The sequence below is a fragment of the Hylobates moloch genome, unplaced genomic scaffold, assembly GCF_009828535.3.
Source record: "Hylobates moloch isolate HMO894 unplaced genomic scaffold, HMol_V3 SCAFFOLD_6, whole genome shotgun sequence".
NCBI lineage: Eukaryota > Metazoa > Chordata > Mammalia > Primates > Hylobatidae > Hylobates > Hylobates moloch.
In genome coordinates, this window is record NW_026652281.1 from 118,872,172 (window position 1) to 118,897,413 (window position 25,242).

Genomic DNA, 25,242 nt, shown 5'->3' on the forward strand with positions numbered 1-25,242 from the left:
TTTTTTTTTTTTTTGTATTTTTAGTAGAGATGGGGTTTCACGGTGTTAGCCAGGATAGTCTCGATCTCCTGACCTCGTGATCTGCCCGCCTCAGCCTCCCAAAGTGTTGGCATTACAGGCGTGAGCCACTGTGCCTGGCCCAGAATATATGTATTTTAAGGCATTTCTGTTCTGTCTATTGAACCCTGCTTTTCTCGTGGGAACTTCTCAGTTTACTGACCCTTCACCCCCTTCCCAAACTCCTTCTGACTATATTTTCTGCCAACTCTCTCCATCTTCCTCTTTCTTGAGCTTCATTGCCTCTTGGGAAGCTGAAGATCCCCCCAGACTAGCTCCTCTAAGACCTCTTCTTTCCATTTACTTCTGCTTTTCCTTCCTCCTTTTGCTTTGGTCTTTCAGTTCCCTCGAATTCTTGATATGACACCTTTCCCCCTTCCCTTTCCAGAACCTCAATTATTTGAACTTTAGGTCTCTGGCTCTCAAGAGACTCAGAGACTCCTGAAAGTAACCACTTGAGGCTAAAAGAGAGAAAGAAAAATACTATTTGGAAACAAAAAATGGATGTTTGTCTACTTAGATGGGCTTTGGAGGCCGATAGCCACTAGATGTCTCCTCAATCACTCACCTAAAATTAGTCCACAGCCTCCATAAGATTAACCTCTGATGATAGACAAATATGCCTCCAAAACTTGCATTCTTTTTCTGCGCCACTGAGTTGTAAATTTTCTACCCTGTCTTCTTTAGAACCTAATAGCTACCTTTTGGAAATACAAACTTCAGGGAGGGAATTGTCATCAGAAAAAAAAAAAAAGGAGCTATTTGAAACCAGGTAAGTAAAAAATCTTGAAAGTCTTTTCCACAAATATTAGTGAAAAACTTTAGACAACTGAGAAGGTAATCTTAACTTGTTAACACCTGCCAAAACCACAATTTAGATCTAGCCATTTATTTTATAAATTAGTGTGTTTTGAATTATTGTACCTGGCACATGGCTAACATGTTAAAAGCTGTAAGATCGGCCGGGTACAGTGGCTCATGCCTGTAATCTCAGCACTTTGGGAGGCCGAGGTGGGCGGATCACGAGGTCAAGAGATCGAGACCATCCTGGCCAACATGGTGAAACCCCGTCTCTACTAAAAATACAAAAATTAGCTGGGTGTGGTGGCATGCGCCTGTAGTCCCAGCTACTCGGGAGGCTGAGGCAGGAGAATCGCATGAACCAGGGAGGTAGAGGTTGCAGTGAGCCGAGATTGTGCCACTGCACTCCAGCCTGGTGACAGAGCGAGACTTCGTCTCAAAAAAAAAAAAAAAAGCTGTAAGATCTTTGCCATCTGTCCATATGTTTACATATGTATGTGTATTTGTATGTTATGCATAGCTAGTATTTATCCTACCTCTGGATAGTATTATCACATTTATTTATAAAGTTCCTTAAAGGAATTCTATTCAAATTGGTCTGGAAATAAATGAGTGCTTGTATAAAGTATTCCTAAAACTCTCAGAAATGTAAAGTCTAAGCCAGGTGTACTAGCATGATGCTGCAGTCTCAGCTACTTCAGAAGCTGAGGCAGGAGAATCTCTTGGAGAATTCCTTGAGTCCAATAGTTCAAGACCAGCCTGGGCAACATAGTGGCCTCATCTCTCTCTCTCTCTCTCTGAAAAAAAAGAAAGAAACAGAAACTAACCCCAAGCTTTTTTGAGTTTACATGACTTGGGTAAATTTCCTTCCTTCCTTCCTTCCTTCCTTCCTTCCTTCCTTCCTTCTCTTTCTTTCTTTCTTTCTTTCTCTCTCTCTTTCTTTCTCTCTTTTTTTTCTTTCTTTTTCTTTCTTTTTTTTTTTTTTGACAGAGTTTCACTCTTGCTGCCCAGGCTGGAGTGCAATGGCGCTATCTCAGCTCACTGCAACCTCTGCCTCCTGGGTTCAAGCGACTCTCCTGCCTCAGCCTCCCAAGTAGCTGGAATTACAGGTGCCTGCCACCAAGCCCAGCTAATTTTTTGTGTTTTTAGTAGAGACATGGTTTCACTATGTTGGCCAGGCTGGTCTTGAACTCCTGACCTCACGAACTGCCCGCCTTAGCCTCCGAAAGTGCTGGGATTACAGGCGTGAGCCACCACGCCTGGCCAACTTGGGTAAATTTTCAAGAAATAAGATTAGTTTTTAAATTGTTGGTAAAAGAAAATCAGAAATGTCTTCAGAATTGTTACCATTAAATATAATGCAGACATACATTTTTTTCCACTTGGGTTTACTAGTCAAACAAGCTTATATTATCTCCACTTATATATTTAACTTTTAGTTTCTTCGCTTCTGTGGTATTTTTGATATTTGCCTAATTTGTCAACAAGAAAAATAACTTAAGATGGTGGCTAGCTTTGTTTAATGTCTCATGAAATTTTCATGAGCAATTTAATTCAAGCATAATTGTTAAGAACAAGTGAATTAAATGAGATATAAGTGGGATAAAAGCTTATAAATAATCTTTTCCAACAACAATTATGTTTTATAAAACATTTCTAGTTAAAAATAATTCCAAAATTTTTTTGGCAACTTCAAAGCTTAAAGTTATACTAAATTAAATTGAGTAACAAACATTTATCAAATGGATCATTTCTATGTAAGATATAATGCTGAAACATTAATCGCTGAACATGAGTTTATCTACTTTTGCTTCTTATTTCAGAAGAACGAAATATATTTGGGTCACAGTAAAAATGTCCTGTGCCACACTGAAAGACTGTATTATGGAGATGCATGTATTTCTAGAAATTATGAAATGGTGTTAATCTGCAGAATGTTGGTATGTGACAGTTCACAATTGCTTACTTCTTAGTTTTCACTATAAATTAAGGATACTGAAATTTAAAATTCAAATTAATATATGGAATTAAAACTAGTAGAAATTATAAGTGTAACAATTCTGTATGCAAATAATGCAAGGAAAATAAGATACATTTTTGGTAAGGAAAATTATAAGGCATGAGGATGTGTTTTTCTATTAGGGGAAAAACGAGTAATTAATTCTGTCATAAAGTAGAATGACTGATCTTCCCAGAATGAGAAAGAGAAAAATGTAGGGAAAGAAATGTTGATGGATATATATATATATATTTTTTTTTTTTTTTTTTTTTTTTTTTTTTTGAGATGGAGTCTCACTCCGTCACCCAGGCTGTAGTGCAGTGGCATGATCTCAGCTCACTGCAACCTCCGCCTCCCGGGTACAAGCGATTCTTCTGCCTCAGCCTCCCAAGTAGCTGGGACTACAGGTGGTGTGCCACCACACCCGGCTCATTTTGTATTTTTTTAGTAGAGAAGGGGTTTCACCATGTTGGCCAGGTTGGTCTCAAACGGCTGACCTTGTGATCTACCCACCTCAGCCTCCCAAAGTGCTGGGATTACAGGCATGAGCCACCGCGGCCGGCTTTATGGATATTTTTTAAAGGTCGTAATGGGTTTGAGGAAGGAAATCTTAGGAAAGGAGTCTTATCTGGTGTAATCAAAGCTATCCGAGACTGGATAGATTTATTCAGAAGACATTTTTAAAATTAGCCTTAGTATTAATAGTACACTGATGCAAAACTAGAATTTGGTCTCCTCTGTCAAAGACAAAGTTTTGGCCCGGCGCAGTGGCTCACGCCTGTAGTCCCAGCATTTTGGGAGGCCAAGGCGGGTGGATTACCTGAGGTCAGGAGTTCGAGATCAGCCTGGGTAACACAGTGAAACCCCGTCTCTACTAAAAGTACAAAAATTAGCCGGGCGTGGTGACACATGCCTGTAATCCCAGCTACTCAGGAGGCTGAGGCAGGAGAATCGCTTGAACCTGGGAAGTGGAGGATGCAGTGAACTGAGATCGTGCCATTGCACTTCAGCCTGGGTAACAAGAGTAAATCTCTGTCTCACCATAAAAAAAAAAAAAAAAAAAAAAAAAAAAATAAAGACAAAGGTTTTTTTGTTTGTTTGTTTTGAGACGGAGTCTCTCTCTATCACCCAGGCTGGAGTGCAGTGGCGCGATCTCGGCTCACTGCAAGCTCCGCCTCCTGGGTTCACGCCATTCTCCTGCCTCAGCCTCTCCAAGTAGCTGGGACTACAGGCGCCCGCCACCACGCCCGGCTAATTTTTTGTATTTTTAGTAGAGACGGGGTTTCACCGTGGTCTCGATCTCTTGACCTCGTGATCCGCCCGCCTCGGCCTCCCAAAGTGCTAGGATTACAAGCGTGAGCCACCGCGCCCGGCCTCAAGACAGTTTTTTTGATGCGGGGTATATTAGTTTGCTTTTGATAAGAGATTATGAAAAGTTTTTTCTTTACCTTTTAAGTAATTGACATAGAAAACAAAGGTTTTGTGAGCTATCAAAATAATTTTTGGTGCTTCACATGGTCTCTACTAGGTCTTTGATTACTTAAGAAAATGGAGTTCTCGCTATTAAAAGAACTAAAGATTTGTTTTTAAAACTATGTAACCTTCTGTACTTGCCTTTAAAATATTTTGTTGCCACTTTGATTAAATAGATAACAAATAACCTGATTTAATCAAGAGTTTTACACCTTTTGATATTATTGACAAACTTCCCCAAATCAAATTCTAAATTAAATCTTTTTGACTTCGATCTAAATTTGGGAGCTTTTAGAGGGCCTCTGGAATATCTCAAAATAATTTATTTTCTCTCCTTATAAAAAGAGAGATATTAAACTAATTTGGCTTATTTGTGTTTTTTTGTTTGTTTGTTTTTGTTTTGTTTTGTTTTGTTTTTTGAGATGGAGTCTCACTCTGTCACCCAGGCTGGAGTGCGGTGGCACGATCTGGGCTCACTGCAAGCTCCACTTCCTGGGTTCACGCTGTTCTCCTGCCTCAGCCTCCCGAGTAGCTGGGACTACAGGCGCCCGCCACCTCGCCCGGCTAATTTTCTGTATTTTTAGTAGAGACGGGGTTTCACTTTGTTTGCCAGGATGGTCTCGATCTCCTGACCTCGTGATCCTCCCACCTTGGCCTCCCAAAGTGCTGGGATTACAGGCGTGAGCCATAATTTGGCTTATTTGACATGTTAAATTTACATGGGAAACATTGTCAACTAAGAAATGATGCTTAACGTTCTTTGAATTATATCTGTATGGATATATGATTAATAGATGTTCCAAAAACTGTATAAAATTCTTAAAAATCTGATATCTTATCATATAATGTTTTCAGTCATAGTTTTAGTTATATTAAAATGTTTTATTCCACAGGAATAATCAAATTTCTTCATCAGGCCAGACACGGTGGCTCATGCCTGTAATCCCAGCACTTTGGGAGGCCGTGGCGGGTGGATCATGAGGTCAGGAGATCAAGACCATCCTGGCTAACACGGTGAAACCCTGTCTCTACTAAAAATACAAAAAATTAGCCACGTGCAGTGGTGGGCGCCTGTAGTCCCAGCTACTCGGGAGGCTGAGGCAGGAGAATGGCGTGAACCCGGGAGGCAGAGCTTGCAGTGAGCGGAGATCGCACCACTGCACTCCAGCCTGGGCAACAGAGCGAGACTCTGTCTCAAAAAAAAAAAAATTTCTTCATCAATTTTGTTATTATTATAATGAACTCTCATATTTTTAACCATGTCCAGTTTTTTGTTGTTGTTGTTGTTATTCACAGACAGTTGTTTTACTTTTATTCTTGTCTGAAAGTATTTGCAATCAACTATTGTCCAAAATTGCTTCTTCTTCAAGGACGTTCATGAAAAAGATTTTGACAAGTACCCTGGAATAGAATGCAGGTTCAGGTTTCTGATAACTTAAAAATCATACCATTGCACTAGGTAAGAATTTCCAAAACTCTAATGAAGAAACTGATAAATTCATGAAACTGCTAAGCAAGATCAAACAGAACAAGATTTGATTACATGGGACTGAATAAACTAATGAGGATGATTTGGGGGATGACTTTTTGTCTGAAACATTGCTGGTTCTTTAATGTTTTGTTTTCCATATTTAAGAAAACTTTTTTTTTTTTTCACTTTTAAGCTATCTATAGCTTACAGCCACTTGGTAAAGTATACTTTTATAAACAGAATTGAAGTCATTACTTTTTCTCCTTACCTGATTCCTCCAGAATTCAGAAACTATTAGTATCCTTTCCTGATTCCTCCAGAATTCAGAAACTATTAGTGAGTATCCTTATTTTTATGGCAATATAGTTATTTGCATAAGTTCAAAAATAATCTGTTCCCCTTGTAGCAGAACACATTGGAAATATTGGCTATATTACCAAGGCTTTGACTGGAATGCCTATTTTCAGATATAACCAGAATACTTTAAAGAACTAAGGCTGACTTTATTGATCTAGTAAAGCCCCTTAGGGAAAACTGGCTTGGTAGTCTGCATACATGGTTCCCTTACGTGGTTCCCCTATATGGTTGCCTTACAGGTAAGTAAGTAATGCCACTTTTTGACAGGCCCAGGAAACTCAGGGTATTTTGGGGACTTCAAGAAGAGCGGAATCTGGCCAGGTGCACACACCTGTAATCCTAGCACTTTGGGAGACCGAGGGGGGCAGATCACCTGAGGTCAGGAGTTCAAGACCAGCCTGGCAAATATGGTGAAACCCCGTCTCTACTAAAAATACAAAAATTAGCCAGGCATGGTGGCAGGCGCCTGTAATCCCAGCTACTGGGGAGGCTGAGGCAGGAGAATTGCTTGAACCCGAGAGGCGGAGGTTGCAGTGAGTCGAGATTGTGCCATCGTGCCATTGCACTTCAGCCTGGGCAACAAGAGCGAGACTCCGTCTCAAAAAAAAAAGAGAGGAATTCACCCAAATCTATAGGTATTATAGGCAAAGTATGATGAGAAATCATTGGTTTGGCTTCCTAGACTTGAGTGGGGTTTTAAAAGTCCAATTTGAGATTCCTTATGAAAAATTCCAGCAAAGCAAACTTAAATGAGTCTATATGGCAATCACTGTTTTGCTGCACTTATGCAAATAATCAGGTTAAGTTTAATGAGATTGGGCCTATTTTGCAAACAAATTCATCTTATTTTGATCATCTTTGGTAGAAACAGAGGTGACTGTAGGTTTAAAAATTACATTTCAGAAGAAAACTAAAGTGTATCTATTATTGAATTCTAGTCCTGTTCATGTTTTTGAGGTTTTGTTTGTTTTGTTGTTGTTGTTTTTTGAGACGGAGTCTTGATCTGTCGCCCAGGCTGGAGTGCAGTGGCACGATCTCGGCTCACTGCAAGCTCCACCTCCTGGGTTCACGCCATTCTTCTGCCTCAGCCTCCCGAGTAGCTGGAACTGCAGGCGCCCGCCACCATGCCTGGCTAATTTTTTGTGTTTTTTTTAGTAGAGACAGGGTTTCACCGTGTTAGCCAGGATGATCTTGATCTCCTGACCTCGTGATCCAGCCACCTCAGCCTCCCAAAGTGCTGGGATTATAGGTGTGAGCTACCGCGCCTGGCCCTGAGGTTTTGTTATCTACGTATAATCTGGACTTGATCTTAAATTCTTCTAGTTTCCTCCAATATCTGGTTATCACTCTCCAAACAATTTCCAATTTTTCTCCCACTTTATGACTGAGAATAACTAAAAATTAAAACTGCCCTTTTCCCAAAGCCCTGCAAGTTAAAGCTGGACAACTTCATATAGACTTTAGAGAAATCACAACAGCCATATATGAACAATTTTTGTACCTGTTGCTCTATGTCCTACTCAGAAAGTTCCCCAAACACCTCATGCAAACTGCAAACCAGGAAAATCTGTCAGCTTGTCCCTCACTGCCTGTCCCCATTCTACCATCTCAAGATGCTTTGAGCTCAAATCTAGAAATTTTTTTGACTGGCTGTCTTCCAGACTCAAAAACTGAGTTTATGGGTTGCTCTAATTGTTAAGGTTTGTTTTTCTATTGTTTGTCTGGAAATGCCTCTTGTTAAATGCCTGATTGATTACACTACATAGAGGCCTAACTTTGGTAGAAGCCCGACTGCAATACCAGCTAACAACTGGAATAAGATACAACTGTTAACTATTTAACTGGACTGAGTTATTCCTGGAACTGAGAGATGGTTCAATGGGTTATGCAATAATCTTCCAACTCAGTTTTTGTGAAGCCTCTTGGGAAAGTTTCAGACAGGAGAATGATGGGGTTCAGGATACTGTACTCCAAAATATGGCAACTTGGCATGTGAAAAAACAGCAGAGGCAGGAGAACCACTCTCACCTTTCCCTCTCCCTTCTTTCCTGAAGCAGGCCATAAAACCTGGGAAGGTTGGCCAGGCGCAGTGGCTCATGCCTGTAATCCCAGCACTTTGGGAGGCTGAGGCTGGTGGATCACCTGAGGTCAGGAGTTCAAGACCAGCTTGGACAACATGGTGAAACCCTGTCTCTACTAAAAATACAGAAAAAAAATTAGCCAGGCATGGAGGCGGGCACCTGTAATCCCAGCTACTTGGGAGGCTGAGGCAGGAGAATTACTTGAACCCAGGAGGCAGAGGTTGCAGTGAGCCGAGATTGCGCCACTGCACTCCACCCTAGGCGACAGAGTGCAACTCCATCTCAAAAAAAAGAAAAGAAAAAAAACTAGGAAGGTCACTCTGTGACCTTCTCCCTCCTTTCTTTCCTGAAGTAAGTCATGAAATCCTCATTCCAGAGATAACCTCCCTATACTGAAGAAAAGGGACTTCCTTGTTCTTGAAGACAGAAGAATCTGAACAGGACTTGCTAAGTGCCCCACCCGCAGTTTATTACCATTAGATCACACCCCTTTTGTCCTATCACACTTCTGCATGAGTGAGCACTTCTACTCTTCCTCAAACCTAAGCCTAAATAAATACACAAGTTTTAGGCTGTTTTGGGGGGTCTTCATTTCCTTATGAAGGCTCTTGTGTCATGTAAATCTTATACTAAATACATTTGCATACTTTTCTCTTCTTAATCTGTTTTTTATTATTGGAATCTTGGCCATGAACCTAGAAGTGGATGAGAAAAGAAATCTTTTCTCTCCAACACAACACTGACTTTTTTTTTCTTTGTTTCTCCAAGGAGTCATTTCACAACTATTTGAGGGCCTGGTTCAGTGCAGGAAAACAAACTACTCTAGGTATTTTGAACTGAGGAGAACTTAGTGTGGAGAATTAGTGCTTACACAATCGTTGAAAAGAGTTGTGGAATGGCCGGGCGCGGTGGCTCACGCCTGTAATCCCAGCACTTTGGGAGGCCGAGGCGGGCGGATCACGAGGTCAGGAGATCGAGACTATCCTGGCTAACACGGTGAAACCCTGTCTCTACTAAAAATACAAAAAATTAGCCGGGCGAGGTGGCAGGCGCCTGTAGTCCCAGCTACAAGGGAGGCTGAGGCAGGAGAATGGCGTGAGCCCCGGGGGGCGGAGCCTGCAGTGAGCCGAGATCGCGCCACTGCACTCCAGCCTGGGTGAAAGAGCGAGACTCTGTCTCAAAAAAAAAAAAAAATAAATAAATAAATAAATAAGAGTTGTGGAATGGACTTCCTAAAACTGCAACAGGAGGGCAAATATGTTTGGCATGATTAGTAAGATGGGGAATCAAAAGGCCACCACTGTAACTGTTGAGTTAAAGAACACATTGTCAGAGATCTGCCATCCAGGAATTAGAAAGCAGAGATCAGGAAGCTGAATGGCTGTTGCAGGAGAACCCCATGTCTCCAGGATCCTGCTTGCCAACAGAAAGCCCAAAATAGCAGAAAGAAGTCATCTTCCTCCTTTCTGTCTTCCAGTCATACAAATGTGCCTAATTGTAAGGGAGTCATGGAAATGTATTCTAGCTCCCCAGTCCCTGTAACACATTAGAAGAAAATAAGAATAGAGGATGCATGCCAATTGACCATATTCAATACAAACCCGCCCTTTAGGAGTCCACAGACTAGAGAGATAACACCACAATAAATGCAGGTTGAAAGGATGAGCCAGGAAGTATCTCTTTCAGACCAAGTTTAAGTGGCATGAGTCTGGTGCCTTTTTTTTTTTTTTTTTTTGAGATGGAATTTTGCTCTCGTTGCCCAGGCTGGAGTGCAATGGCACGATCTCAGCTCACTGCAACCTCTGCCTCCCAGGTTCAAGCAATTCTCTTGCCTCGGCCTCTTGAGTAGCTGGGATTACAGGCATGCGACACCACACCAGCCAATTTTGTATTTTTAGTAGAGACGGGGTTTCTCCATGTTGGTCAGCCTCATCTCAAACCTCCAACCTCAGGTGATCTGCCGGCCTCGGCCTCCCAAAGTGCTGGGATTACAGGCATGAGCCACCGCATCCGTCCCGTAGTAGTCTTAAAATGATTCCACACCTAATTTGAAGCCATGGAGGTCAGACTCAGAATCATTAAAGGGACAAAGCTGAAGTCAGTGCACAGGGAAGAGAGGGGAACAGAAGACACCATGACCCAATGTCAAAAGCTTGGAGCTCTCACTTCCTGCAAGTGGCTGTACACAAGGCCGCGAGTGCAGCCCCAAGTAAATAGGGCCCACCTTCAGTGGCAGCGTCTCTCTCACACTGGCTGGTCATGGTTTATGTGGCCCTTTGTGGCTTACTTGTCACCTGCCTCAAGACCATCATCATTCAGAAATGAGCCCGCAGGATCATCACTGGGAGAAGAGAAATACAGAGGGAAAAGATTCAAAGTGGTCCCATCTTCCAAGCAGGAGGGCCAGGGACCCACGAGCATTTTGCTGTAGAAGGCCAAGGATCAGTTGCCTTCCAGCTGCCTGTATTTGCTTCCTCCTGCAATTCCAGATGTTTTGGCACCTCTCTTCTGTGACTCCAGGAATCAGGAGCCAGGTCCTGGTGGTTCTAAGACAAGGGAATAGTGGCAGCTTCTAAGATTGCAAATAAATCCCAAGTCCATTAAAGGGCACCACTTTATATCTGTTGAGTGAGTATGAGGTGGTCTGGTATCTCCTCGGGGCTTAAATTGAAGGCAGCCTATCCTTCTGGTTAAAAGCTTGGCTTCAGAGTCCTGTCCTGGCTCAGTTGCTTCCTAGTTGTGTGTTGTTGGGCAAATTACTTACTCTCAAAATGGAAATAGTAGTACATTTTTCTCTCAAGATGGTTGTGAGGATTAATTAATTAGGTGTAACTATATATAAAGTGCTTAGCCCAGTGCCTGGCATATAGTAAGCTTTCTATAAATGGTAGCTGATAGGATTTTTGTTGTTATTATCAATACCATATGTTCTCGGCAACAAACATCTCCCATCTTAATTACCAGAAAACATCTGGAATAGAAGGTTCCTCACACAAAGCTTGGTCTAGAACTATGAGCTCTTAGTCACATTCTGGAAAAGTGCAGAGCCAGACCAGGCCAGGATGCCCCTCGAGCCTGTTTCCTCCAGCTGAGAAGTTTCGGTCTGCTTCAATCCTAGTGCTGTCCCTGTGTAGTTCTACTGGGCATCTGTTTTTTTTTTTTGAGACGGAGTCTCATTGTGTCACCCAGGCTGGAGTGCAGTGGCATGATGTTGGCTCACTGCAACCTCCACCTCCTGGGTTCAAGTGATTCGTGTGCCTCAGCCTCCCAAGTAGCTGGGACAACAGGTGCATGCCTGTTAATTTTTGTATTTTTAGTAGAGGCGGTTTTGCCATGTTGACCAGGCTGGTCTTGAACTCCTGACCTCAAGTGATCCACCTGCCTCAGCCTCCCAAAATGCTGGGATTACATGCTTGAGCCACCGCACCTGGCCTCTGCTGGGCATCTTAACATGCCCCAGGAGAGTTACATGGTGTCACCCTGGCAGGTGAGAAAGGAAGATACTGGTTATTCAGAGGCCCAAGATCAGAAGGATTTGGAACCATCTGTTCTGATATTTTCTGTCTGTTTTCCTTCTTCTCTAATGTCCTTTCCGCAAACCATCCAACTTCATTTTTTAAAATTAATTATTATTATTATTTTTTGAGGTGGAGTTTCGCTCTTGTTGCCCAGGCTGGAGTGCAATGGTGTGATCTCGGCTCACTGCAACCTAGGCCTCCCAGGTTCAAGTGATTCTCCTGCCTCAGCCTTCCTAGTAGCTGGGATTACAGGTATGTGCCACCATGCCCGGCTAATTTTGTATTTTTAATGGAGATGGGGTTTCTCCATGTTGGCCAGGCTGGTCTCAAACTCCTGACCTCAGGTGATCCACCCGCCTCAGCCTCCCAAAGTACTGGGATTACAGGCGGGAGCCACCGTGCCCAGCCATTTAAGTTTTATTGAACATCAATTCTGTGCCAGGCATTGTGCTAGCCCTGGGGGTATAGTGAAGAACAGAGAGAAAGGCAACTCCTAACCAACTGGAGTTCTCTTTCTATTGGGGCCACAAACCATATAAACGTGATCACATAAATAATCATTTAATTACAGGTTTAATCAGTGCATGGAAGGAAAATGACAGAGAGTAATGAGCATGGATAATAGGGGAACTTACCATCCCTCAATAGTAAGGGGTTGGGGGTGAGCAGGGGAGTTTGGGTCAGACCTGAAGAATGAGTAAGAGTCAGCTAGTCAAGGAGAAAGAAGTTTCTGGGTAGAAGTGGGCTCCTGCCAAAATGTTGGATGAAAACTTTATGGTGTGTTGCCTTGACTGGAGGTCTTAATTCTTAGCTGAGTACTCCCAAAATGATAAATATTTAATGGTGGAATCTTTGAGAGGCTTGTGACTAGCAGATAGGATCAGGAGGCTTTCTTATTAGCCTTCAAACCAATCCATATGGCTAGGAGGCCTGGCTCTGGGTATGTAGTGTGTGTGTGTGAGCATGGGCGTGTAGGAGTGTGACTGCATGTTTGTGACTGTGAATGTCAATGCAAGTGTATATGGATAGATGCAGAGCTATAACAGATAATTTTGGCATCTGGGCCAAGCAACAGAAATATATCTTGAAAGTCAGGCATACATCAGTTCAGGAGGGAGTTGGAGGGGAGCAGAGAAGAAAGACTGCTCTTCCACATGCACACAGGAGCCTCCTACAAATGGGTTCCCTGTTCATGACCTTAGACATTCCAGGTCAGCCATCTCTGCCAAGAGTCAGGGGCAAGCTAGCCAGCACTTCTAGAGAAGGACTGGTGCTGAAGGTGGGGGGAGGAGAAGGCTTTAAAATGTGCACAATCTTTGAGAAAATAATTCTTTAAAATGTTGGCACTCTCCACATTTTTGTTCCTGGGCCCCTGGTGAGTGTGGCTTTAAGACTCTGAATGTACATATGCATATATGTGTGTATGTGTGTGTTGACTGTGCTTATGTGTGTATGAATAGGTGTTGGGGACTACCATGTAAATTGTGATAACTAAGAGCCCCTGTGAGTTTGGAGCCAGCAGATGTGTTCCTGCACTCCTCCCCTCCCGCTTTATGTGCTCTGACACTCCCACTATGCTTATCTCTGTAGCTCTTATGAGAAGCAGAGGCTGGGATTATCGGCCTGCCAGGGCTGAGTCCCTTCATATTAACAACAGACTGAAGATGTACTGACTGCAACAAGACAAATAGAAATAATATGGTCACATTCACTTCCATTTCATAAAGCAAGTGGAACCTGGGCTCACTGCAGTGAATAAGCTTCAATAATTCATCCCAGCTGCTGATGTGGTATTGACATAAAGCTAATTTAACAATGGCGGAGCCAGGAGAAGTAGGGAGCAGTTAGCCTTCACTTACAGCATGGTCACTCTGCTAGCACTCTGGTGCTATTCTGGAAAGCAGAACCCCAGAGTAGAAACAGACCTGGGGAGGTCACTTGCCCCCTTGCCTCCTTGCAGCCAGTTGACTTTATGAAGTTGTTAGGATGGTATTTTCTTCTTGATGATACTCTTGACCTTTTGCGTCAGGAATAGAGACTTCCCACCCCCGTCTTCAGATCTGAACTTCTCAACAAAGAGATGTTTCTCAGATCAGTCAGACTCGGGTCAGTCTCTCCAGGGAATCAAAACCACTGTCAATTTCTATGGGGTATGACAGTTGGATAAACAAGGTTGAGGGTTTTTATTTGTTTTGAGACAAGGTCTCCCTGTGTCACCCAGGCTGGAGTGCAGTGGCATGATCTCGTGTGACTGCAGCCTCCACCTCCCTGGCTCAGGTGATCCTGCCACCTCAGCCTCCAGAGTAGCTGGGACTACAGGCCTGTGCCATCACACCCCGCTAATTGTTTCTATTTTGTTTTGTTTTTCTTTTTTTTTTTTTTTTTTTTTTTTTTTGAGACGGAGTCTCGCTCTGTCGCCCAGGCTGGAGTGCAGTGGCGCAATCTCGGCTCACTGCAAGCTCCGCCTCCCGGGTTCACGCCATTCTCCTGCCTCAGCCTCTCCGAGTAGCTGGGACTACAGGCGCCCGCCACCACGCCCGGCTAATTTTTTGTATTTTTAGTAGAGACGGGGTTTCACTGTGGTCTCGATCTTCTGACCTCGTGATCCGCCCGCCTCGGCCTCCTAAAGTGCTGGGATTACAAGCGTGAGCCACCGCGCCCGGCCTTGTTTTGTTTTTCTAAAGGAGTTTCGCCACAGTGCCCAGGCTGTCTCAGACTCCTGAGTTCAACCGATCGCCTGCCTTGGCCTCCCAAAATGCTGGGATTACAGGTATAAACCACCATGCACAGCAATGTTGAGGTTTTTGCTAGAGAAAAAGGGAACCTATGGTTCATATCTTAAATGATATCCAACAACCCATTTGATTTTTTTCTTTCTCAAAAATAAAAGTCACTCATTCAACATCCAAAACATGTTTGAGTTCCTATCTTTCTTCATTTATTCAACAAATACTTAGGCCAGACACAGTGGCTCATATCTGTAATCCCAGCACTTTGGAAGGCGGAGGTGTGTGGATCACCTGAGGTCAGGAGTTCAAGACCAGCCTGGCCAACATGGCAAAACCCCATCTCAACTAAAAAATTCAAAAATTAGCTGGGCATGGTGGCAGGTGCCTATAATCTCAGCTGCTCAGGAGGCTGAAGCAAGGAGAAACGTTTGAACCCAGGAGGCAGAAGTTGCAGTAAGCCAAGATGGTGCCACTGCACTCCAGCCTGAATGACAAAGCGAGACAGACTCCATCTCAAAAAAAAAAAAAAAAACCAAATGCTTAGTAAGCATCTCCTGGTACTAGGTGAACCAGACAGCTTGGATCCTTGCCTTCATGAAGTTTACAGTACAGCAGGAAAGATAGGCATTAAATAAATAAATGCATGAATGAATATATAATTGCAAATTGTTGCTAAGGCTGTTTATTTATATTTATTCATTAATTTAGCCTTCAATGCAATGAGAGAGAATAACATTAAGGAATAGCTTTGGAATGGGAAGACCTCTCTGAACCCTGAATGATGAGAAGTCTGGAAAAGAGAGTGGAAAGAGTAGACCAGAAGGAGGAAAAGCCACATATTTAAGGTTTTGCTTCTTGCTGCAAGCAGGTGAATAAGATTTACTGGGGCCTAGTGGGAGAAAAGGAATCAGGAAAGAAAGACCTAAGTTCAAATTTGCTTTTGTCACATTACAGTTGTGTGGCCTTGGGCAAGTTACTTCTTTCAATTCTGTCACCTCATCTATAAGATAGAAATGATCATATTTTCCACTTTATAGGATTGTTGTGAAAAATTAAGTAAAATAATGTTCTAAAGTGCTTACCAGTGCTTGGCATATGGTAAGTGTCAATAAATTACTATTACTGCTATTATGGTTATCCTTAAATGTTCCAAGTTCTTTATTACCCCCAGGCTTTGGCACAGTTTCCTTTGCCTGGATCACACACTGTTCCTTTTACTCACTCATGCACATCTTTCAAGTAACAGCTGAAATGTATTTCCCTGGAAGGACTTTCCTGATCCCTAGATTAGTGGCTCTCAAACTGTAGTGCAAGTAAGAATCACGGCCAGGCGCAATGGCTCATGCCGGTAATCCCATCACTTTGGGAGGCCAAGGTGGGTGGATCCCTACAGTTCGAGACCAGCCTAGGCAACATGGCAAAACTCTGCCTCTACAGAAAAATACAAAAAACTAGCTGGGTGTGGTAGCATGCGCATGTAGTCCCGACTACTCAGGAGGCTGAGGCAGGAGGATCACTTGAGCCTGGCAGGTGGGGGTTGCAGTGAGCTGAGATCACACCCTGCACTCCAGCCTGGGTGACAGAATAAGAGCCTGTCTCAAATAAATAAATAAATAATGAGTATAAGTGATGTGCACGTGTGTGTGTGCGCACGCACGTGCTTAGTACAAAGCAGATTCCAAGTTTTGTCAAAGTGCCATTGTAATGTAAGATGATAACATTAGGGGAAATGGAAACCAAATGAAAGATGTGCAGGAACTCTCTGTACTATCTTTGTAACTTTTCTGTAAATCCAAAATTATTCCAAAATAAAAAGTTCATTTAAAAAGGCAGATTCCTACGCAGAAATCAAAACCACAATGCAATATCACCACACACTATCCCCCCCTAAAAAAAGAGAAAGAAAGAAGCTGGGGGCTGTGGCTCACACCTGTAATCCTAGCACTTTGGGAGGCTGAGGCAGGTGGATCACCTGAGGTCAGGAGTTCAAGGCCAGCCTGGCCAACATGGTGAAACTCTGTCTCTACCAAAATACAAAAATTAGCCAGGCATGATGGCGGGTGCCTGTAATCCCAGCTACTCGGGAGGCTGAGACAGGAGAATCACTTGATCCTGGGAGACCGTGGTTGTAGTGAGCCGAGATCGCACCACTATACTCCAGCCTGGGTGGCTGAGTGAGACTCCATCTCAAAAAAAAAAAAAAAAGACGGAAGAAAAAAAGTGAGGATGTGGAAAACTGAAGCTTTTGTGGAAGGATAAAATGGTACAGCTGCTATGGAAAATAGTACAGTGGTTCCTCAGAAAGTTAAAAATTGAATTACATATGATCCAGTAATTTTACTTCTGGATATACATTCAAAATAATTGAAAGCAGGGCCTTGAGGAGATACTTGTATGCCCATGTTTATATCAGCATTATTCAACAATAGCCAAAGTGGAAGCAACTCAAATGTTCCTTGATAGCTGAATAGGTAAAAAAAGTGGTATGTCCATACAATGGAATATTATTCAACCCTAAAAAGAAAGGAAATTCAAACACATGCTACAACATGGATGAAACTACAACATGGAGGACATTAGTGAAATAAGCCAGTCGCAAAAAGACAACTACTATATGATTCCACTTATATGAAGTACCTAGAGTAGTCCAACTCATAGAGACAGAAAGTAGAATGGTGGTTATCAGGTTCCAGGGGTAGGAGGAAAAGGGGGGTTGTTTAATGGGTATAGTTTCAGTTTTGCAAGATGAAAAAGTTTTGGGTATTGACTGCATAAAAATGTGAATGTACTTAACTGTACATTTGAAAATGGTTAAAATGGTAAAATTTATGTTGTGTGTATTTTACTCACAATCAAAACTTATTTTTTTTTAAAAAAAAGCAGATTCCTTGGCTTTACCTTCAGAGCTTTTGACTCAATGCAGAAATGGAAAAGCCAATCCTCAAATTCATATGGAATTGCAGGGGACCCCAAACAGCCAAAGCAATCTTGAAAAAGAAGAACAAAGCTGGAAGACTTACACTTCCTGATTTCAAAACGTATTACAAAGCTACAGTAATCAAAATAGTGTGAAAGTAGCATAAAGGATAGAGATATATATCAAGGGAATAGAATTGAGAGTCCAAAAATATACCAATACAGCTATGGGGTCAATTGATTTTTGACAAGGGTGCCAAGAGCATTCAATGGGCAAAGAATAGTGTCTTCAACAAATAGTGCTGGGACAACTGGATATCCACGTTAAAAAAAAGGAAGAAGAAGGAGAAGAAGAAGAAGGAAGAGGAGGAGGAGGAGGAGAAAGAAGAAGGAAGAAGAAGAAGGAAGAAGAAGGAGAAAGAAAGAAGAACAAAGAAGAAAGTTGGACCCCTTACCTCATACCATATACAAATATTAACTCACTAAGTCGCTTCTGGATAGCTGAACACATGAAGAAATTTGGAGGGAAGGTGGCATGCCTAGAGATGTGTGAAAGCTCTATGCCCCTTCCCACATGGCTTGCCCTATCCGTCTCTTCCATCTGGCTGTTCATCTTTAAAATACCCCTTATGATAAATGGGTAAATGCTACATGTTCACTTGGCATCCTAGGTCAGGCATTTTGTCTCCACCAGAGCCCAGGAACAAGCCCAGGAGCTGTGTTTTTTTTTCGAAGTGTGAATGAGTTATTTGTATAAAAAGGCATAGCTGCAATAAAAAAAATTCTAGGAGTCTACATCGTGATTCCTCTATCAGGGATTCCCGGATGGTTCGCCAGCATTCCTATCTGCAATAGACACTTGGAGCACTGTTGAATCTGCTGGGTCGTAAGGCCCAAGCAGGAAAGCAGCTTATATCGTACTTGCAATAGCTTCAGAAACTTTTCTTGCTCTGGTCCTGTATTAGCTTTCTATTGCTATGTAACAAATTACCACAAACTTAGTGGCCTAAAACAAAAACAAAAAACAAACAAAAATTTTGAACTCATTATGTATCAAATACCTAAATGTAAGAGCAAAAACTATAAAACCTTTAGGAGAAAACATAAGGGTAAATATTCATAATTTTGGATTTGGCAATGGCTTTTTTTTTCTTTTTTTTTTTTTTGAGAGAAGTCTTGCTTCTATCCCCCAGGCTTGAGTGCAATGGCTCAATCTCAGCTCACTGCACCATCCGCCTCCTCGGTTCAAATGATTCTCCTGCCTCTGCCTCCCAAGTAGCTGGGAATAAGCGCTGGCTGCCATGCCCGGCTAATTTTGTATTTTTTAGTAGAGACGGGGTTCCACCATGTTGGCCAGGCTGGTCTTGAACTCCAGACCTTAGGTGATCCGTCCGCCTCAGCCTCCCAAACTGCTGGGATTACAGGCATGAGGCACCACGCCCGGCCTGGCAATGGTTTCTTAAACATGATATCAAAACCACATGCAACAAAAAGTAAGCATGGATACACTGGACTTCAGCAAAATTAAAAACTTTCATGCGTCAGAGAACATCTTCAAGAAAGTGAAAAGACACTTTTCATTTCATTTGTCAATTTGCAAATCACATATCCAATAAACTTCTAGTATCCAGAATATATAGAGGACTCTTATAATTTGATAACAAAAAGACAATCCTTTTTTTTTTTTTTTTTTGAGACAAGGTCTCACTCTGTCACCCAGTCTACAGTACAGTGGCAAGATCACAGCTCACTGCAGCCTCAACCTTCCTGGGGCTCAAGTGATCCTCCCAACTCAGCCTCCTGAGTAGCTGGGATTACAGGTGCCACCATGCCAGGCTAATTTTTTGTATTTTTTTGTAGAGATGGGGTTTTGCCATGTTGCCCCGGCTGGTGCTGGTCTCAAACTCTTGGGCTCAAGTGATCCACACTCTTCGGCCTCCCTAAGTGCTGGGATTGCAGGTGTGAGCACCATGCCTGGCCTAGATAACTCAATTTTTTAAATGAGCAAAGGACTTGAACAGACATTTCTCTAAAGAAGACATACAAATGGCCAAAAAGTACATGAAAAGATGCTCAACATCATTAGTCATTAGAGAAATGCACATCAAAACTACAATGAGATACCACTTTATACCCACTGTGATGGCTATAATTAAGGAAAAGAACAAGTATTGGCAAGAATGTGGGGACACTGAAACCCTTGGGCCTTCCTGATGGGAACATAAAATGGTACAGCCACTGTGGAAAACAGTTGGTGGTTCTTTAAAATGCTAAACATAGAATTGTCGTATGACCCAGCAAATTTCATTCGTAGGGGTATACCCAAGAGACTTGAAAGTAGGTACTCAAACAAACACTTGTATATAAATATTCACAGTAGCAATATTCGCAATAGCCAAAAGATGGAAACAACTCAAATATCCATCAATGGATGAATGGATAAACAAAATGTGGTATATCCACACAATAGAATATTATTTAGCAATAAAAACAAATGAAGTACTGATATATGCTACAACGTGGATGAACCTTGAAAACATTGTTAAGTGAAGGAAGCTAGACGCAAAAGATCATGTAGTGTATGATTTCATTTCTATGCAATATCCAGAAAAGGTCAATTCATACAGATAGAAAGAAGGTTAGTGGTTACCAGGGGATGGGGCGAAGGGAGAATGGGAGTTACTGCTTAATGAGTCAGGAGTTTCTTTGGGAGATGATAAAATGTTTTGGAACTAGATAGAGATGATGATTGTACAACATTGTGAATGTACTAAATGCCACTGAAGTGTATACTTTTAATGGCTAATTTTTTGTTATGCAGATTTTACCTAAATTTTATTTATGTATGTATGTATTTATTTATTTATTTATTTATTTATTTATTTATTTATTTATTTATTTATTTATTTATTTTGAGACGGAGTCTCGCTCTGTCGCCCAGGCTGGAGTGCAGTGGCGCAATCTCGGCTCACTGCAAGCTCCGCCTCCCGGGTTCACGCCATTCTCCTGCCTCAGCCTCTCCGAGTAGCTGGGACTACAGGCGCCCGTCACCACGCTCGGCTAATTTTTTGTATTTTTAGCAGAGACGGGGTTTCACCATGGTCTCGATCTCCTGACCTCGTGATCCGCCCGCCTCGGCCTCCCAAAGTGCTAGGATTACAAGCGTGAGCCACCGCGCCCGGCCTCTAAATTTTTTAAAAAAGCAAGTTCCTTAGGCCCCACATTCAGAGCTTTGGATTCAGTATATCTGGCATGATGCCCAGGACCTGAATTTTCAACAAGTACCTCAGATACCACTGATGCAAGTGGTCCAGGGACCATATTTTGAGAAACATTGCTAAACAATGTTAAGCTTCGTATTGATTCTTTTCCATAGATCTCTGAGTCTTTTACTTTTTGTAACATACATCATAATTGTAATGGCTTATCCTGCACCTCTTTTCCCATAGACTGTAAACTCCATGAGGGCAGGGCCCATATCTTCCTTCTTCATCATCATAATGCTAGCATTTGGAAAAAGCGCCTTGAGGCTGGGCATGGTGGCTCATGCCTGTAATCTCAGCACTTTGGGAGGCTGAGGCCTGGGCAACATGTCAAAAACCCATCTCTACAAAAAAATAAAAAATTAGCTGGGTGTGGTGGCGCATGTGCCTGTAGTCCCCGCTACCTGGGAGGCTGATGCAGGAGGATAGATTGAGTCTGGGAGGTTGAGGCTGCAGTGAGCTGAGATTGTGCCACTACACTCCAGCCTGGATGACAGCAAGACTCTGTCTCAAAAAATAAATAAATAAATAAAATAAAGAAAAGAAAAAGCACCTTGACCTTACACGTGCCCAGTAGATATGGGGTGAATTTTTTTTTTTTTTGAGACAGAATCTCGCTCTGTCACCCAGGCTGGAGGGCAGTGGTGTGATCTCAGCTCGCTACAACCTCGCCTCCAGGTTTAAGCGATTCTCCTGCCTCAGCCTCCAGAGCAGCTGGGATTACAGGTGCGCGTCACCATGCCTGGCTAATTTCTTATATTTTTTGGTAGAGGCGGGATTTCACCATGTTGGCCAGGCTAGTCTTGAACTCCTGACCTTAGGTGATGCACCAGCCTCGGCCTCCCAAAGTGCTGGGATTACAGGCATGAGCCACCACGCCCGGCCTGATATAGAGTGAACTGAATGACTGAACTGGATTAACTAGAAGGGATCAGAGTAGAAGGGAAAAATCTTAAGGAGCCTCTAGCCCAAGAATCCACAGTGTAAGCAGTGGGAGCAGCGTTTAACCCCCCTTATCCCCATGGCTTCCATTGCACAACAAAATGTATCAGCCCACAGTGTGGAAATCAAGAAACTATGGTAGGGAAAGGAGGCCATCCCCATGGCCCCAGACTGGGCTCCCCTTGGGGAGGCACCTCTAGGAGCTCATGACCAAGACTGAGCAGAGTAGTCTTGGCTCTGAGACCCTGGGGCATGGCATCCAGAGGTGCACAGCTCTGTTGGCATGGCCTGGCTGGAAGACTCTGGCCAGGTTTTCCTGGTCTCCCTGGCTGATCCCAGTGCCTTTTGGCTTGGTGACTGCTCTCACTCTTGGCTGCTTCCACGGTGCCTTAGGGCACACAGTCAGCAGAATAGCTTCCCTCAGCATCGCTGAGCTGGGTCTGGGCCATCCCACTGTCGCCTGTGCTGACTTCTGAGGCCTCATCAACACCACAGGAAGCATGATGCACCCAAGAGGATGTAGGTGGGACATCCAGGGGATGGAGCCTCCTGCCTGGGCCTCTCATATGGAGCCAGCACAAATATAATTGTATCCTCACTGCTCTTACCTCTTCTCATCCAGGGGCAGGCTTCCTCTAGTCAAGCAATTTTCCTTTTCTCCTCTGTGTCTTCTCTGAAGGGAAGGGTGAAATTTTTCAAGTCTTCACTAAGTTTGTGACCATCAATTAACCCTAAATCAATCAATAATCACCACCCCTATCCACACACACTTATATACACAAATATAGGAAGTCAGCCAGGCACAGTGGCTCACACCTATAATCCCAGCACTTTGGAAGGCCGAGGCAAGTGGATCACCTGAGGTCAAGAGTTCGAGACCAGCCTGGCCAACATGGTGAAACCCGTCTCTACTAAAAGTGAAAAAAAAAATTAGCTGGGCGTGGTGGCACATGCCTGTAATCCCAGCTGTTTGGGAAGCTGAGGGAGGATAATCATTTGAACCTGGGAGGCAGAGGTTGCAGTGAGCTGAGATCACACCACTGCACTCCAGCCTGGGCGAAAGAGCAAGACTCCTTCTCAAAAAAACCACATATATGTGTGTGTGTGCGTGTGTGTGTGTGTGTGTGTGTGTATGTGTATATATATGCGTGTGTATATATATATGTGTATATATATATATATATATTTGAAGTCAATGTCTTTCATAGAAAAAAGTAGGACCTTTTTAAAATCTTATCATTGGCTAATTATGTGGCCTTCTTCAAGGCCTCAAATCCTTCCCTCAACATGAACAGTTACTGCCAGCCAGGGGCAGAGGCATGTGCCTATAGTCCCGGCTACTGCAAAGGCTGAGGAGGGAGAATCTCTTGAGCCCAGGAGTTCGAGTCTGCAGTAAGCTATCATCATGCCACTGCACTCCAGCCTGGGCAACAAACTGAGACCCCCATCTGTAAAATAATTAAATAATTTAAAAAATAAAAAATAATAAATGAAAAAAGTTGTTTCCATTGAGTACCTACAATGCACCAAGCAGTTAAGCTTCGAGCCTTACAAATGCATCACCTCATTCAGTTCCCACACAACCCTATAAGGTAAGTAACATTTTCTTTTTTCTTTTCTTTTTTTTTGAGACAGAGTTTCACTTTTGTCGCCCAGCATGGAGTGCAATGGTGGATCTTGGCTCACTGCAACCTCCGCCTCCCGGGTTCAAGCTATTCTCCTGCCGCAGCCTCCCAAGTAGCTGGGATTGTAGATGTGCGCCACCACGCCCGGCAAATTTTTGTATTTTTAGTTGAGATGGGGTTTCGCCATATTGGCCAGGCTGGTCTCGAACTCCTGACCTCAGATGATCCACCCGCCTTGGCCGCCCAAAGTGCTGGGATTACAGGTGTGAGCCACCACGCCTGGCCAGGTAAGTAACATCTTAAAAAGGTAATTGTGAAATATAACATATATACAGAAGATGTCTAAAACATGTATATGAATCTATAATATATTTATATATATCTATTACATATATATCTGTAAGAACGTTCCTTTTCTTTCTTTATAGTTTTGTTACCCATATATGGATTTCTAAATAATATAATTTAGTCTTGCCTATTTTTGAAATATAAGTGAATGGGATCATACTGTACATATTCTTTTGAGTTTTTTTTTTTTAAACTTACTCTTATCTTTGTGAAAGGCTAGAAAAAGTAGACCCTGACTGGACAGCCACATCCCAGCTGAATTCTAATACCGTGGAAGAAGGAGAGAATGGATGTTGGTGGATAATTAGCCATTTTGCTACAATGTATTACTCACCCACCTCCCATTATTTCTGGAGTTATTTCTTTCCTGCTTACTTTGATTAATAATTTCCCCTTCTTTTCTATCTCATGGCAACCTCAATGATAAATCATGGAACCAATGAGTAGGCTTTAGTTCAAGAAGGCAATAATTTCATTTCTAGGTGGTTTTGGGCAATGTGAGCAGAAATGCCCTTCTACACCATCAAATTTTTTTTTCTCTCTCTCTTTTTTTTGAGATGGTGTCTCACTCTGTCGCCCAGGCTGCAGTGCAGTGGCACGATGTTGGTGCAATGCAACCTCCATCTCCCGGGTTCAAGCAATTCTCCTGCCTCAGCCTCCCAAGTAGCTGGGATTACAAGTGTGCGCTACCACACTGGGCTAATTTTTTTTTAATTTTAGTAGAGGCGGAGTTTTACCATGTTGGCCAGGCTGGCTTCAAACTCCTGAGCTCAAGTGATCCGCCCACCTCAACCTCCCAAAACGCTGGGATTACAGGTGTGAGCCACCGCGTCCAGCCTCAAATTTTCTTGAATAAACATATTTTGAGGGCTTACTTCCCATAAGATACTAAGCACATGAAAAGGCATCCTGACTGCTTACCGTGTATGGAAATTCCAATTCCAGTTGAAGGGTTAAGGGTATGTGCACCCACAGGGTAAGCTTAGAACCAATTTATAGAGTCTTAGATGTCCAGCCATATCCTGTCCTGCAAGGACAGTCCCATGTAGTATATGCAGAGAAGGGTGGACTGGATGTGAGATACATAGGGAGTTGTGGGTGTAGGAGAGGTGGTAGGATAGGGTGAGGATCAGAAAGATCTAGGAGGTGTTTCCTAGCTCTGCCCTAGTTGGGCAAATCTCTGAATTACTCTCAGCCTCAGTTTCCTCATCGGTAAAATGTACCTATATCTGAGAAAGGGATAGTTATTATCCTCATTTTACAGATGACGAATCCCAGGTTCAGAGAAGTTAGCTTGCTCAAGAATTCATTAGAAGGCCGGGCGCGGTGGCTCACGCTTGTAATCCCAGCACTTTGGGAGGCCGAGGCTGGCGGATCACGAGGTCAGGAGATCGAGACCATGGTGAAACCCTGTCTCTACTAAAAATACAAAAAAATTAGCCGGGCGTGGTGGCTGACGCCTGTAGTCCCAGCTACTCGGAGAGGCTGAGGCAGGAGAATGGCGTGAACCCGGGAGGCGGAGCTTGCAGTGAGCCGAGATTGGGCCACTGCACTCCAGCCTGGGCGACAGAGCGAGACTCCCGTTTAAAAAAAAAAAAAAAAAAAGAATTCATTAGAGAAAGTGGAGTCAGGATTCAAGCCCAGGCAGAGCTGAAGTTCTTC

At 43.0% G+C, this 25,242-nt stretch overlaps 1 long non-coding RNA gene across 1 annotated transcript in view; it reads left to right on the plus strand.

Annotated features, from left to right (window-relative positions):
• The window catches only part of LOC131383655 (uncharacterized), a 38,154-nt gene that overhangs the window by 6,114 nt on the left and 6,798 nt on the right, over positions 1 to 25,242 (plus strand). Inside the window, exon 2 of the long non-coding RNA XR_009213834.1 lies at positions 23,243 to 23,519. This is a non-coding gene — a long non-coding RNA (uncharacterized LOC131383655). The remainder of the gene's footprint in view (positions 1 to 23,242; positions 23,520 to 25,242) is intronic.